Source organism: Zalophus californianus, chromosome 2 (genome assembly GCF_009762305.2).
Source record: "Zalophus californianus isolate mZalCal1 chromosome 2, mZalCal1.pri.v2, whole genome shotgun sequence".
Lineage (NCBI taxonomy): Eukaryota > Metazoa > Chordata > Mammalia > Carnivora > Otariidae > Zalophus > Zalophus californianus.
Genome location: NC_045596.1, coordinates 57,157,629 through 57,171,487, shown reverse-complemented (window position 1 = coordinate 57,171,487; position 13,859 = coordinate 57,157,629). Strand labels below are relative to the sequence as shown.

General features: G+C 39.1%; 1 pseudogene; it reads right to left on the bottom strand.

Moving 5' to 3' along the window:
* Positions 1-12,164: 12,164 nt before the first annotated feature.
* Positions 12,165-13,390, bottom strand: LOC113924655 (annotated as a pseudogene).
* Between the last annotated feature and the right edge of the window lie 469 nt (positions 13,391-13,859).

Here is a 13,859-nt window from a genome sequence, read left to right as displayed (position 1 = left end):
GTCTAATCTCTAAATTAAATCCCTTATGAATCTCCCCTCATGACCAGCAAGAAATTCAATCTCATTAGGATTTGTAGAGCCCTTCTCTAAGGTTATGTAAGAGCTCCAGGGTCTTATTTATTCCAAAACGTTCAACAAGGACCTTTCATCAGTCTACACTGGAAAAGTCCTATGGTCAATATGAAGCAGAGAACACTGCTGTTTCATTGGGCATCTTGGGCACCATGACCCTTGCCAAGTAAGGAAATCAGGTCCCTGGTAAGCAGCTTTCAATCCCATAGGAGTCTCTGCTACCTCCCTGGGTGCTGCATGGAAACAGACTGCTGAATCCTACACATGAGGTGTCCCATATATTTTGAGGACTTTTTCTCAGTTCCTGAGAAGTATCTCTGGACAACCCTTCTTAGCCCCTCTAGCAAACACCACAGTCGATTTCCTCCCTGGGCTCACCTTTCAAAAAACACTACTATTCTTTTTTACTTATATTTAGTTTATGCATAAAAACCACCACCAATTCCTAATTGGGGATTCAGATCAATACTGTGGGAGCAGGAAGTGGAGGCTTTTTGATCATTCACCATGTGACAAATGGCTTCATCTATGAACTTATGGACTCGTTAAACAGAGCACCTTGGTAAACAGGTTCTAGCAAATCCTAGGTCCTTTTACACCTAGGAGATCATTTATGTAGGGTTACAAAAGAGAGAGGAGAAAAGCATAGGAGGTACTTTTTACTCCTTATATCTTGCACCGTATCATGGGACTATACCCATGCTTGCCCCCTTGTCATATAGGTGGACTTCATTCATTTGATAACCTATCAGTGTCCCAGGTAAGGAAAAGAAACGTTGTAATAGAAGTCATTCCTGCCAGTATGGATAATAAAAGATGAAGACTGGTTATTTCTTGCCAAGAAGCACTGACCAGGCCATGTTCACAAAGTTTGATGAAATAAAAATCTTATTTCTATTTTTTTTTTGTCCTAAGAATGGGTTAAGGGGGTAGGAATTTCTATTTATCGTACAAATCATTGAAACAATTCAAACAAAGAGATCTTGTAACAGAGCCCCGAGAGCCAATGGAAGTAATATTGGATGATTATGTAATGCTGTCTTTAATGGAAAATAAAAATTGCTACAAACCCATCTGATAGATGGCTCTTAGGGTTTTGAACCTTCTTAAAATACAGTCTGTGCTTTATGAAAACAATAAGCAGAAGGGAGTTTTCCCCTAATATTTGGCCAAGGATTCCCCTAAAACACACATCTAGAACCCCACAACTCTGTTAACTCAGATACTATCAAGCCATTCTCCCTCCCTTACATCCTGCTTACTCAGACCCCAAGAGCAGTTTGGTCTCTGTCCCAATAGGTCACAGAAGCAGCTCTCACAAAGGTAAATAGTTTTTAATCCTCCTTAATGGACATAAACAACAAAGCTCTTTATTTTCCCTGGGAAGGAGAAGATGGTATAAGAGCAGCTCACACCTTCACTCAATTCTGTAAACAACCTAAATGTCTATTGACAGGAGAATGGATAAATAAAATATAGCATATCCATGTAATTGTTTACATAGCTGTGAAAATGGAGTAACTTATCAACCCAAGTAAATCTCAAAAATCATTATTTTTGAGGAAAAAGGCACATTGCAAAAAGTAGCTCACAGTGTTGACTACATTATAGAAGCATGCAAAATACTGTTTAGCAAGTCATTCAGTTAGAATAAAAATATTAAGATCTTCATTGGAGTGAAAAAAATGCAAAAAAAATGATGCTGGTACCTCAGAGGTAGGAAAATGTGATTATGATGAAGTGCTTTGATTGTATTGTTATGTGACATGTACATGTATTTTAATTAGATTCTCTCTCCTGTTCAGCATGTTCAAAATAATACAGGAAACAATTAAAATTTAAACCTCTTTCCTGGAGGTGAGGAAAAGGGTTAGGTGAGGAGAGGTTGGTGCTATTACGTTCCTTCTTCATATTACACACGCTGTTGTATTCATTGTTCTTTACACCATAACTAGACAAAATAAGCTGGGCTATGCTTCACTAACAAATCCCAAAATGTTTATCGCATAACTAGACAAAAGTTCAGTTTTCATTTTTGCAGAGCAGCTGGCTTCCTTGAGGTGGCTCCACATTCCAGATGGCTTCATCTCAACACAGATTTATACAATTACCACAACTAAGTAAGAAAGCAGGAATAATTCATCACGCAAGGAATCTCAAGTGCTTCTAAGCATGGCCAAATGCCACATACCATCCCTCATTTTAAGGGGCTGTTTCTTAGCCTGTATCATCCTTCCCTAAAGAAGAAGAACCTGAGTCAAGGGCATGCCTGTAAATCATTTTGTAAAGTAATCCTAGAAACAGGAGGAGAAAGGATAGAGAAATACAGGGAAGGAGGAAAAGGCAATTCTAGGGTTTATTGGCAAGCAGAGTCTCTCTCAGGCTGTTGTCCTTCAAAGTCTCACAGGAGCCATAGAAGATGTATCTGAGAATTGCCTTTTTGAGTGATTTTGAAGTATTTGTTCATATTCTTCTAACCTTGTTGGCCAAGAATTGTCCCCATGTAGTAACCAACACTCTCTCATTGGAGTATTTGTCAAAATGGCTGAGCTGGTTCTTGCGAATGTTCTACACTGCTTCACAGAAAAACACCAGGGCAAACAGCAAGAGATATGTAGTACAGTTGAAGCCAGTTGCCATCAAGTTACACCTCTAAGTAGTGGACTACCACAATAATAGCTGGAATAGGAAGTGTGCTGAAAGATGGGTAGTCATCCAATAGTCAGTCTACCACTTACACCACTCAGATCTACTTGTGCCCTACATCAAATCCAATAGGTCACAGAGAAACAACCTACTGTCCTCACTGCTGTAACTCATCTTAAGTCTAACACTGATATTTCTCTTCACCACACATTTTAGATTTCCCTAATTCTTGGACAACCATTCAGGATCTCCAGATTTCTCCTCTAGTGAGATAATATAGACCTCTGTGAGAAGTCAAAGGCTTCAGCTACTTCATGTGGTTTAACCATGTTTGCTGCAATTACCTATCTATAGTCATGACTAGGCATAGAAGTACCAAGATACTCTCCTAGATTTTAGATGTATTTCTTGTCCCCAGATGTTATATACTGGGGACATATTATGATAGAGATGTATGATAGATATGTTCAGGATCAACCACCCCACCCATACAGTAACTCCTTTCATGGTTCAACAGCATTGAGTTAAAAGGAGGAACATCAAAAACTAATGATGTAATGTATGGTGACTAACATAATATAATAAAAAAAAAGTTAAAATCAGGAAACAGTAGTGGGGCTTCAGTCAATTTGAACCCTTACCTCTGGTAGAAATATTTCCCTGGTGGGATCCAGGATCTCTATTCTAGCAGTCAAGGGAAAGGAAGCACAAATTCCAAAAGAGAGTCACTTGGCATAATATAAAGAGGGGCCAACCCTTCCTATAAACTTTGGTTCCCATTTCTATATGTTTTAGTTATTGAGGACATATGTAAACCACTCTTTTAATGTGTATAATGCATTCTGAAGGACAACCCACAATCCAGTGGTGTGCTGTAAGCTGGCTTCTTCTCAAAGTCATCTTTTGCTCTGGGCCCCATTCAAATGTAGCCTACTTTCAAGTCACTAATAAATGAATCAAAAACGTTTAATAGAAATAAATAATAAGAAATAAATAGAAATAAATAATATTTCTTAAATATTGTACACATCTTAGTACATTATGAAGGTTATATAACAGATGAAAAAAGAAAGTTAATAGCAAGGGAAATGGTAAGTGTTTTCTCTTACTATTAGTACCCTCTCACCTCACCAAAAAAAGGGGTTGCTTCATCTAGTGTTTATACACTTTGGGGTTATTCCCTGTTGTTCTATATGCTGCACAATCCCTGTGTGCTTTTATTTTTTTGTTTCCCAGAGCTGTTCTTTTTCTGTGATTAAGTTAGAAATATTTTTTATTGACTCCACGGTAAAAATGAACACAGCAGAATCTCAAGTCTAATTCTCCTGGGTATTCAGTGACTTTTTTTAATAAAAAACATATGAAGCTTTAAGAAACAAATGGTATTGGGATGGGCTGCTCATTATAAAACAATTTGCCTTGGGTTATAGTGGCTCAAACGTCCTTAAAATTATATAATTGTATCTACCAGAAGACTGCATACCAGAATAGATATGCCACACACAATTTTTATTTCTTTTTAAGTAGGCTCCATGCCCAGCATGGAGCCCAACACAGGGCTTGAACTCACAAGCCTGAGATAATGACCAGAGCTGAAATCAAGAGTCAGATGCTTAACTGACTAAGCCACTCAGGCGCCCTGCCACACACAATTTAAAAAGACATGGACTCCTCAGGTTTCACCCAGTGTAAATTATCTGCATGAAGAGGGTTCACTAAAAACTTTTACATCAGAAAGCAATTGCCACTACCTAACAAGTAACTATTTATTAAAATATAATTATCATCTTTTCTATCCCACTAGAATTACATTCCATGAAGGCAAATATTTTCGTCTGCATTTTCATTATCTTACCCCAATGTTTAGAACAGTGCCTAGATCAATAAAAGTTTCTTTGAATGAAGTAATATGTTACTAATGCTAGTCAAATTACTATAATTAATATAACAGTATGTTAGAAACAGTGGGTTACTACTATTATGCCACATGACTACAGGTTAAGCAGAGTTAGGTGTTTTTAGTTTTTTTTAAGGTGGGCTTTTTTTAATTTCTTTCTCTAACTTGTTATATCAGTTAATGTCTGTAGAATCAAAAATTTAAACACTTCTTATAAATTAGCCATGACTGAAAAAATGACATATTCTAAAAAACAGAAGTAATAACATGTGTTTTGAATTCAAATGTTTAGGTTTGGCCAGATGTCTTAATTTTTCTACATTTCTGTTATCATTAAACTCATATTACTGTATTAATCAAGGTTATTAGCAACGCTTGCACACAACTCTGTGTCCATAACAAAGTTCATACTCTTTGCACTGTTCTAAGAGATTGCTTACTCCATCAGGAGAAAGCTATCTACCTTATCTATCAATGGTGATGATCTGGACTAATTCAATTAGCGAGAAACACTAGTCTGGAGTCAGGTTTTGTATTTTAATCTCAAAGAATTTCAAGTACCATTGGTACTCTAAGCCTCAGCTTTCTTATTTGTAAAATTATTTTATAATCTTCTAACTACCAATGCATAAATGGTCCAGAGCAAATGAAATAAGAAGTATAGGAAAGTGATTTACAAGCTGTAAAGCAATTGAAGTATATGATATGGCTGGTATCAGTACTCATCTACAGTCACTCATATGTCAAAGTTTTTATCTATCTATTTATTTATGTATTTATTTTAAGATTTATTTATTTGACATAGAAAGAGAGCACAAGCAGTGGGAGCAGCAGCCCGAGGGAGAGGGAGAAGCAGACTCCCCGCCGAGCAGGGAGCCCGATGCGGGACTCGATCCCGGGACTCCAGGATCATGACCTGAGTCGAAGGCAGGCGCTTAACCAACTGAGCCACCCAGTTGCTCCAGAGTTGCTTTTCTGTTGTTGTTTTTGATTTTTTTTTTTGGTTGTTTCTTTTTTACAAGCTATGATTTTACACCATACGAGCTATGATTTTACACCAAATTTTATTTGTGGGAAAGCAGTAGAGTCCTGATATCTGAAGAGGACAAAAAAATAGAATAACAGAAATAGCCAGTGTTTGTATCCCGCATATCCCTTTAATTGGACTCCTTTTTCAGAGCACATCTTGTATAGAATTCACATGGCAGTACTTTGAATAAAGCAGAACAGGGAGAAATAGGTAATTTATCACCATTCATTACACATTACCCTGTTGAAAGTCTCCATATTTGAAGTGACAATCAGAAGTGAACTTTCTAATAGGTAATCAGATGTCTTCCTTTAAAAAAAAAAAATTTGGTTCAAAAATAGACTGAGAATAAATTTCTGTTACCAGGAAACTTTTCTTTGCTAGTTCCTTTTATCCTCAACCAAATTAGAGTTTATGTATGACATCAAACTGAGTTCATCAGGTCTTTCTGTCTTAGTCCCCCATTTGAGTATTCCAAATGGTGGTTTGACTAAACTGGGCAGCAATTTGGCTGCTATCCAATCGATTCAATCAAAAGGATGTCTGAACAGCACTAATTAAACTCTGGGATATCAAGAATGAGAAAACCAATGTGAAAACAACTTAAAGGTTCTGTACGTTTTGATTTTTTAATTCCCTATAACATCACAAGTGTTGATGAGACTATCCTAAGGGTCTTGTTTTTCTGTTAAAGAACATATTGACCTAACCTGATCAGTGTAGGCACAGCTCTATGCAGAATGCCAATATGATCTTGCATGTGAATAATGCTAGAAGGTAAATATCAAGAGAATAAAAATATTAAGCTCAAAGTCTAAATAAACATTAATTGCAATAATTAAAAGCACTGGAGAACCTAAGACTTTAAAACAATGAAGTATTTATTGGAATAGGTAAGAGTGAAAAATAAAATAATAAGTGTATGGAGCTATTAGAATAAAGGCTTATATCCAATACTTAGTCAAGACAAATAAAATCTACTTTCCAAAGAAATAAAGGCATTATTCAAGACTGACTACAATTAAGTCAATTAGCTCAAAAAAATAGATGTTTTCCTCACTTCTACAAATTTAAAATTAAGTTGGTATTTTCAAACACTTAGTTTTTCTAATACTAAGATTAATTTTCATCTCAAAATCAACTTTGAGAACAGGTAAAAAGAAGAAACTACCATGAAGTTATAGGAAAGCAGAATACAAATATTTAAAAATTAAAGACTAGTCATTTAAAAATATGACTGTGATATTCTTAAATAATTATTGTCAACATTTATAGGCAGAGCTTTTATATTTTAGGTATTTGTAATTCTGTTTATGTATCAAGAGTATATCCTCTTCCAGGTATGAAGGAATAACAGGAAAATCAAATACCACGCTAGAATTCCTGCTGTAAGAAACCATTAATGAGGTACCTGCTTTCAGGCATTAGACAACAGTTAAATTTGAATCCCTCTGAATGAGGAACCTCAGAAGCTAAGCCCCAAGGTCACCCTGGCTTTCTATTTGTAGAAAATGCGCTGACCTCAACTGCAACAAGCTGCAATCCATGCAGAGCACAGTGGCCCCACTGAACGGAGGAATTTGCAGCATAGGGTATGGGGTGAGGGAGGAGAATATGCATGGTAGTAGGAAATGTGCTTAGGAGACAATGAGCTTCCCATTTGATCTAGGACAAAGACTGGGCTGTGCCTGCAGAGCGCAAAGACATATAAGCCTTGCTTATGCATAATTTTTCTTTTTGACACTACCTTTATTAAAATAAAATTCACATACCATATAATGCATCTATTTAAAATATTAATCTATCCACAGATACATGCAATCATCAGCACTGTCAATTTTAGAAATTTTTCATCCCCTCAAAAAGAAATTCCAGAACCCCTGGGTGGCTCAGTTGGTTAAGCGACCGACCCTTGGTTTCAACTCAGGTCATGATCTTGGGGTTGTGGGATCAAGCCCAGCATTGGGCTCCACACTCAGTGGAGAGTCTGCTTAAGATTCTCTTTCTCCTCGCTCTCTTCCATGTGTGTGCATGTGCACTCGCTCTCTAAAATAAGTAAATCTTTAAAAAAAAAAAAGGAAAGAAAGGCTATACCCTTTAGCTATCACCCCACTGATTCCCCCATTTCCCTTAACCTAGGCAACCACTAAGCTACTTTGTCTCCATAGCTTGGCTTATTCTAGATATTTCACATGAATAGAATCATGTAATAGGTGGTCACTTTGCATAATGGTTTCGAGGTTCATCCATGTTAAACATGTATCCTTACTTCATTCCCAGTATTCTATACAGATATATTACATTTTGTTTATCCATTCATCAACTGATGGGCAATTAGGTTGTTTGTACCATTTGGCTATTATGAGTTGTGCTGCTATAAACGTTTGTTTAAAAGTTTTTGTGTAGACATAAAGTTTCATTTCTCTTGGGAAGAAATCTAGGAGTGGAGCTGTTGGATCACATAGTAACTATATTTAACCATTTGAGGAATTTCCAGACCATTTTTCAAAGTGACTGCATCATTTTATATCCCCCACAATCAGTTTTTGAGGGTTTTAATTTCTCCACATTCTCAACACATTATCCAACTTTGAGATTGTAGTCATCCAAGTGGGTATGAAGTGGTGCCTCATTGTGGTTTTGGTTTGCATCTCCCTGATGACTAATGAGGTCAAGCATCTTTTATGTGTTTTTTGTCAGCTTATATACCTTCCTTGGAGAAATGTCTATTCAGATCCTTTACCCCCCCTTTTTTTTTATATTCAGTTGTCTTTTTATTGTTGAGTTGTAAGAGTTCTATATATTTTGGTTACAAGACCCTTATCATATAATTTGCAAATATTTTCTCCTACTCTAAGGGTTGTCTTTTCAAGCTCTTGGTAAAAACCTTTGTCCTACAAAGGACGCTAGTTTTGATGAAGTCCATTTATCTGTTTTCTCTTTTGTTATTTATCATCCTGGTGTCATATCTAGGAATCCATTGTCATGAAGATTACCCCTATACTTTCTCCTAAGAAATCAAGAGTGAAATAGAGCTGAGCACTCAGTGGCAGGAGCAGACATCAGGCCCAGGTCACCTTGGTGTGCCACTCTTGTCCTTGAGCTCCTACCCACAAACCACAGCAAGGGCAGTTAGGGCTCAAGTTTTCTCAGTGATGGCATGGCCAAGGTTGAATCTATATCCCATGAGCAGGAGCTGGGCAGAAAAGGGGCACTTACTTTTCAGCCACACTCACCTGGAGCTTAGCCTCAATAACAGGTAGATAAAGGTAGGAGGAGAAATGCTGGCATCCTGGCCCTCTGGTGGGTAGCCCTACCAACTGAGAGATGAGGGAAAAGGGAGTCCTGTGTACTTATACTTGTCTTGCTGAGCTGGGAGTAAGGAGTGAGTGGGTCTTGTTTTAAATACCACAGACGGTCCAAGTTTAGAGATACCCTACGGCCCAGCAATTGCACTACTGGGTATTTACCCCAAAGATACAAATGTAGTGATCTGAAGGGGCACGTGCACCCCAATGTTTATAGCAGCAATATCCACAATAGCCAAACTATGGAAAGAGCCTAGATGTCCATCAACGGAAGAATGGATAAAGATGTGGTGTGTATATATACAATGGAATATTATGCAGCAATCAAAAAATGAAATCTTGCCTTTTGCAATGACGTGGATGGAACTAGAGGGTATTATGCTAAGCGAAATAAGTTAATCAGAGAAAGACAATTATCATTTGATCTCACTGATATGTTGAATTTGAGAAACAAGGCAGAGAATCATAGGGGGAGGAAAAAATGAAACAAGACGAAACCAGAGAGGGAGACAAACCATAAGAGACTCTTAATCTCAGGAAACAAACTGAAGGTTGCTGGAGTGGAGGGGGCTGGCAGGGATGGGGTGGCTGGGTGATGCACACTGGGGAGGGTATGTGCTATGGTGAGTGCTGTGAATTGTGTAAGACTGATGACTCACAGACCTGTACCCCTGAAACAAATAATACCTTATATGTTAATAAAAAATATATAAGCTGCTTTCTAGTCTTTGTCTACTGAACAGTATGCAAGGGCCATCTCAAAGTTGGTTTCTAGTGACTGATTTTTATCTGGATTATCGGTGACATTTTTCGGTTTCTTTTCATATGTAGTAACTTTTTCATTGAATACTGGACACTATTGAATGTTATTTAAAAAAAAAACACTGCATTCCATTATATTCCTATAAAGATTTGACTTTTTTTCAGTTGGCACTTCAATTATTGGACAACTTCATCTTAAACTTGCGTGAGCTTAATTTTGCCTTTCCTTAGGGTGGATGAGTGAAAAGCACAAAGTGTTTCCCAAGCCCCTGTAACTTGGAGGGACTGAACCCCTCTAAATGCTGTCTTTTATTGCTCTTGTAAGGACTTGGATATTAGGCTCTGTACAGGTGGATCTAGAGTAGATCTTACTCTCCAATGAGGTCTACATGTCTAGAGTGTAGTCTGTTTAGCATCTTAGCTGGATGTTTTGTTGATGTTTAAAAAGGTGGTGATGAAGCCTTTCCACTAGTCAGGTGTGGGACCTGGAAGGTTCTAGCACTGCTTGACCTCTCTTCTCTTTTCCCTTCTCAACACAGTAACCACATTTTGGTAAGCCTCATACATTCTTTTTTTAATGGCAAAATTACTGAGATGTAATTTAAATGCCATAATGTTCATCTGATTAAGGTATAAGATTGAATGGTTTTTAGTATAGTCAGGCAACCATCACCATATCCAATTTTAGAACATTTTCATCATCCCAAAAAAGAAACCTTGTAGTTCCTTTGGCATGATAGTATGAGGAACACCATGGACTTGCTCCCCCAGGGAAACTAGTGAAAGTCTCTGGAAATGGTTCTAAGGGTATATAACAAATGAAGAAACATTTTTTTTTTCCCAAGAAAATCTAAACTTGGTAAGGTAGCTCTATTTTCAACTTTTTGAGGAATCTTCATACTGTTTTCCAGAGTGGCTGCACCAGCTTGCATTCCCACCAACAGTGTAGGATGGTTCCCCTTTCTCCACATCCTCACCAACTTCTGTTGTTTCCTGACTTGTTAATTTTAGCCATTCTGACTGGTGTGAGGTGGTATATCATTGTGGTTTTGATTTGTATTTCCCTGACGCCGAGTGATGTTGAGCACTTTTTCATGTGTCCGTTGGCCATTTGGATGTCTTCTTCACAGAAATATCTTCATGTCTTCTGCCCATTTCTTGATTGGATTATTTGTTCTTTGGCTGTTGAGTTTGATAAGTTCTTTATGGATTTTGGATACTAGCCCTTTATCTGATGTGTCATTTGCAAATATCGTCTCCCATTCTGTGGGTTGTCTTTTGGTTTTGTTGACTATTTACTTTGCTTTGCAAAACCTTTTTATATTGATGAAGTCCCAATAGTTCATTTTTACCCTTGCTTCCCTTGCCTTTGGCGACATTTCTAGGAAGAAGTTACTACGGCTGAGGTCGAAGAGGTTGCTGCCTGTGTTCTCCTCTAGGATTTTGATGGATTCCTCTCTCACATTGAGGTCTTTCATCCATTTTGAGTCTATTTTTTGTGTGTGGTGTGAGGAAATGGTCCAGTTTCATTCTGCTGCATGTGACTGTCCAATTTTCCCAAAACCATTTGTTGAAGAGACTTTTTTCCATTGGACACTCTTTCCTGCTTTGTCGAAGATTACTTGACCATAGAGTCAAGGGTCCATTTCTGGGCTCTCTGTTCTATGTTTCTGTTTTTGTGCCAGTACCGTACTGTCTTGATGATTACAGCTTTGTAATAGAGCTTGAAGTCTGGAATTGTGATGCCACCAGATTTGCTTTTCTTTTTCAACATTCCTCTGGCTATTTGGGGTCTTTTCTGGTTCCATACAAATTTCAGGATTATTTGTTCCATTTCTTTGAAAAAAGTTCATGTTATTTTAATAGGGATTGCATTAAATGTGTATATTGCTCTAGGTAGCATAGACATTTTCACAATATTTGTTCTTCCAATCCATGAGCATGGAATGTTTTTTCCATTTCTTTGTGTCTTCCTCACTTTCTTTCATGAGTATTCTATAGTTCCCTGAGTACAGGTTCTTTGCCTCTTTGGTTAGATTTATTCCTAGGTAGCTTATGGTTTTGGGTGCAATTGTAAATGAGATCGACTCCTTAATTTCCCCTCTGTCTTGTTAGTGTATAGAAATGCAACTGATTTTTGTGCATTGATTTTATATCCTGCCCCTTTACTGAATTCCTGTATGAGTTCTAGCAGTTTTGGGGTGGACTCTTTTGGGTTTCCCACATAAAGTATCATATCATCTGCAAAGAGTGAGAGTTTCATTTCTTCTTTGCCGATTCAGATGCGTTTTATTTTCATTGTCTGATTGCTTAGGCTAGGAGTTCTAGTACTACATTGAGTTGCAGTGGTGAGATTGGACATCCCTGCCGTGTTCCTGATCTTAGGAGAAAAGGCCTCAATTTTTCCCCATTGAGAATGATATTCACTGTGAGTTTTTCATAGATGGCCTTTTTTTTTTTTTTTTTTGGCTGGGTACAGTATACCTTATTGATGGTACATGACAAGGTAGGGCTCCCCAAGCCCCTCCCCTTCTTCAGGGGGTCTGGGATGGAAACGGTGGAGGTCAGGAGATTCTCAGTGTTTTGAGGGATAAGTTGGGGCAGGGACTCCCCAGCAGCTGAGGGCCTCTCTCTTCCTCTTGCTCTCACTGGGGCTGGTGGTCCAGGGGGCTCTTACTCCTTGGAGGCCACGTGGACCATAAGGTCCACCACCCGGTTGCTGTAGCCAAATTCATTGTCATACTAGGAAATGAGTTTGACAAAGTGGTCCTTGAGAGCAATGCCAGCCCCAACATCGAAGGTGGAGGAGGGGGTGTCACTGTTAAAGTCACAGGAGACAACCTGGTCCTCAGTGTACCCCAGTATGCCCTTGAGGGGGCCCTCTGATGCCTGCTTCACCACCTTCTTGATGTCATCATATTTGGCAGCTTTCTCCAGGCAGCAGGTCAGATCCAGGATGGACACATTGGGGGTGGGGATACAGAAGGCCATGCCAGTGAGCTTCCTGTTCAGCTCAGGGATGACCTTGCCAACAGCCTTGGCAGTGCCAGTGGAAGCAGGGATGATGTTCTGGGCAGCCCCTCAGCCATCGTGCCACAGCTCCCCAGACGGGCCATCCACGGTCTTCTGGGTGGCAGTGATGGCATGGTCGGTGGTCATGAGTCTCTCCACGATGCCGAAGTTGTCATGGATAACCTTAGCCAGAGGAGCCAAGCAGTTGGTGGTGCAGGAGGCCTTGCTGACAATCTTGAGGGAGTTGTCATACTTCTCATGGTTCACACCCATCACGAACATGGGGGCATCAGCAGAGGGAGCAGAGATGATGACCTTCTTGGCACCGCCCTTCAAGTGAGGCCCAGCCTTCTCCATGGTGGTGAAGACCCCAGTGGACTCCACAACATACTCAGCACCAGCATCACCCCATTTGATGTTGGTGGGATCTTGCTCCTGGAAGATGGAGATGAACTTTGCATTGATGACAAGCTTCCCGTTCTCAGCTTTGACTGTGCTGTGGAATTTGCCATGGGTGGAATCATACTGGAACGTGTAGACCATGTAGTTGAGGTCAATGAAGGGGTCATTGATGGCAACAATATCCACTTTGCCAAAGTTAAAAGCAGCCCTGGTGACCAGGCGCCCAATACGGCCAAATCTGTTCACTCCGACCTTCACCATCGTGTCTTGGGGACATGGCTGGCACTGCACCAGAAGATGCAACTGTCTGTCAAACGGGGAGGAGCAGAGAGCCTCATAGATGGCTTTTACAATATTGAGTTATGTACACTCTATCCCTACACTCTGAAGAGTTTTAATCAAGAAAGGATGCTGTACTTTGTCAAATACTTTTTCTGCATCTATTGAGAGTATCATATAGTTCTTATTCTTTCTTTTATTAACGTATTGTATCACACTGATTGATTTGGGGGTGTTGAACCAACCTTGCAGCCCAGGGATAAATCCCACTTGGTCGTGGTGAATAATCCTTTTAATGTACTGTTGGATCCTATTGGCTAGTATCTTGGTGAGAATTTTTGCATCCATCTTCATCAGGGATATTGGTCTGTAATTCTTTTTGATGGTGTCTTTGGTTTTAGGATCAAGGCAATGGTGGCCTCATAAAACGAGATTGGAAGTTTTCCTTCCA